Genomic DNA, 3,181 nt, shown 5'->3' with positions numbered 1-3,181 from the left:
ATTTTTCTTTAAAATTGTGATTTCAGTGTTATCGTCAAAGTTCGATTATCAACAGAGATAATAACTGCAGAGAAAAAAATTGTAATTTTTCAGCAATATATAGGATATTATAACTTTACAAATATGCATATTTATTTATAGAGCATTTATGTAATAAAATACCATGAATTTAATAATGTATTAGTCAAATATTTATGTTAATAATGGCAAATTTATATCAATTGTCGATAATGTCAGCGTTCTTCGATTACCTCCGGGTCCTTGGGGCCCTTTTTATACCGCCGAAAATTTGCCCAGGATTAACGGTCTTTAATAGTATCTCGTCGGTGATTTTGTAAATAAAAAGGAAAATCATAAATTATATTAATCAGTGGTTTTTATTTACAATTGTTCTTGTTTACATACGATTTCATAGCAACGCTTTTACTACTATGTGTATTTGATTCCGTAATATCAATATTTTCCTTTTTTAGTAGTAAAGTGGATGCGTGCTATAACAAATGTTTTAATAAGTTTATAAACAATATTGTGGCAAGATGGTACAAAGTCTGTGCAACAATTATTTAAAAAAATTTGTACAAACTCTATAGGTTTTAACTTATTAGAGATAAAGATATGTTCATTTCTTCTAAATAATAACTCACATTTGTATACAATGTTATATATTATATTTCTATGCTTGGAAATATTAAAACATTATCCTTAAATTCTCTTAATCTAATAAAAAAACTTTGATTATTATTTGGATCATTCCTGCAATCAGTTATACGTTTTATTTCATAAATATTTCTCAGATCTCAGATTACATCATTACAAAACCGATCTTAGGTTAGGTTAGATATATTGCACTTAATGTGTAGATATACGTTATGAAAAAGCACTATTTACACTTTTCGACGCCATTTTGACTCCAAATCCTTATACATGAGGTTTGTTCGCGTTGCTTGCACTTTCTGTACTTGCACTCTAGTGAGTTTTCTAGTTAATCTAGAGAGTGTATCGATTTTTGATATTTCAGACCGAACGACAAAGTGCAAACTTTTAACCCTCGCTTTGTAGGATACGAGTGGATATGAGTGACACTTTTTCCTGTCAAACTTTTAATTTTTAACGCTTAATTGCATTGATTGAGTGTATTTTTATCAAAATTTGAAGCGTGTAATACACAGGGTATTCTTAACTTTAGTGTATCATGATTTGCAGCGCCCTCACTGAGTGACAGAGCTCACGGACGAGAAGTAAGGCTGCATTCGGTTAGCATGCTCACACGCTATAAGCGCTTATGTTTATAAGCGCTGCTTTTTGGTGTTCAATTTAGTTTGTTAGTGCTCATATTAAATAAGTCGTTCATTTTGGCTATTGTAAGCGTTAATCTTAGGAACGTAATTAATAATTGACTGTAAGTAATTCGCTTTTTATACATTAAAAATAAAAATTTATGAAATTTTAATAAATATTTGTTTAAAATAGTATCAATTATAAGACGTTTGCTAATAGCGAATAAAAATTTATTCAATAAAAATACTTGATTTAAGTATTATTTCTTAAAATAAATATTTATTTACTGTCAACAAATGTCCCATTGGTATTATTATTATTGGTATTATCCCATTAGTATATACTATTTAAACAAATATCACAATTTTGTAAATTTTTTTCAATGTAACCTTTTTTCTGTTTTATAACCTCTTGTTTCTTTCCACCGAAGATACATTCAAGTCGTGATACTTTATCGGGAATTGGAGATATCGTGTATATATTCCCAATCTATACATTTTATAAATCAACTATAACTTTATCTGTTGATGTCATCTTTGTATGAGTAAATTCTTTTTCCTATTGATGAAAATTTAAGCATCCAATACCTTGTTGGTGAACAAAGTCTTTTTTCATTAGTATACAAAATCGATAAACGTTTGTAGACATCGTATACAAGTATATTACGAAAGCATTAAAATATGCACGCAATCTGACACATTCGTTAAACATTTCTCTAATCATGAAAAAACGTGCATATATCTAACCTACTAGGGTCGAACATTACTCACGTTTATTTTGGCCAATAAGCGCTTATTTGTGCTCACGCTTTTGCTGCCCTACCTCGATGAAATAAGGATTTGTGAGCACGAGTATGACATCACGGATGATGTCATGAACACATTTCTGAGCATTTGCATCGCCAAAGTGAACAACGTGAGCAATACTTATAAGCACTTCAAGCGTGTAAGCGTGCAAACCGAACGCAGCTTAATGCCGATATTTATAGTCGGTTTTTATTTCAAGACCGTCTTAAGGGTACATTCTACTTTGTCGGGTCAAAAAAAAAATTGATTTTTTTCTTATTGTATATTTCGATAGCTATACATGTGTAGAATATTGTGTTAAAAGGGCAAATTCGTTATGGTTCAAAAGTTATGAGTCATTGAGTCGACGCGTGCGGAAGCACGCAGCGAGCGTCTGCCGTAGGTACGTAGCGCCGGCTACGCCGACTGGAATCCTACTAGATTTATCGACTATTCTGTCGATATCATGTTTTGCTATGAAGTTCCTACTTTTGACAACACTGAACTCTTGACTATTTGTACTGGTAAAATCAGTTTTCTAACCTATAGAAAACACGTGCTCGTATTTGTGGCTCCCGCGTTTTTCATCTCGCAGTGTACAAAATATGTGTTTTTTAAACATGCATCATACCAAAAAGTGTCATGGAGAGTCTAATCAACGTCCTTCTCATCTACGATCGAAGAGGAAATTCTACGGAAACCGATTTTCGAACGAAAATGAAACAGAATTGGCAAGCACGTCAGCGAAGAAAATAGCCGGTTCCGACGACTTTGAAACGCCTGTATCGCCAAGTAATATTTATACAATATTGTAAGATATTTCGATAATCAAGCATTATAATATTCGTCCGTCGATGTGAACATACGAGACATCTATTTATCGCGACCGTTACTACAGCTATCAAACGTATGGATAGTAGTACTTGTAATCGCTCTGTGCGGCGCCTCGGGCCGGAGCCGAACAGTCAAAAACCGGAGCACGGACGGCGCCGACGACGGTTTGTCGCAGTCACGCGAGTTTTGAATATCGTTCGATATTACCCTTAAGCTCACCGTCGCTTTTGTACGTTTAGATTCAAGTCTAATCTTTTGTGTTAAAATAAAGGTTACTTCTGTTG

The sequence above is a fragment of the Mycetomoellerius zeteki genome, unplaced genomic scaffold (genome assembly GCF_001594055.1).
Source record: "Mycetomoellerius zeteki isolate Tzet28-1 unplaced genomic scaffold, Tzet1.0 scaffold198, whole genome shotgun sequence".
NCBI classification, from domain to species: Eukaryota; Metazoa; Arthropoda; class Insecta; order Hymenoptera; family Formicidae; genus Mycetomoellerius; species Mycetomoellerius zeteki.
The sequence above is the reverse complement of the archived record's forward strand: the minus strand, read 5'-3'. Positions refer to the sequence as shown.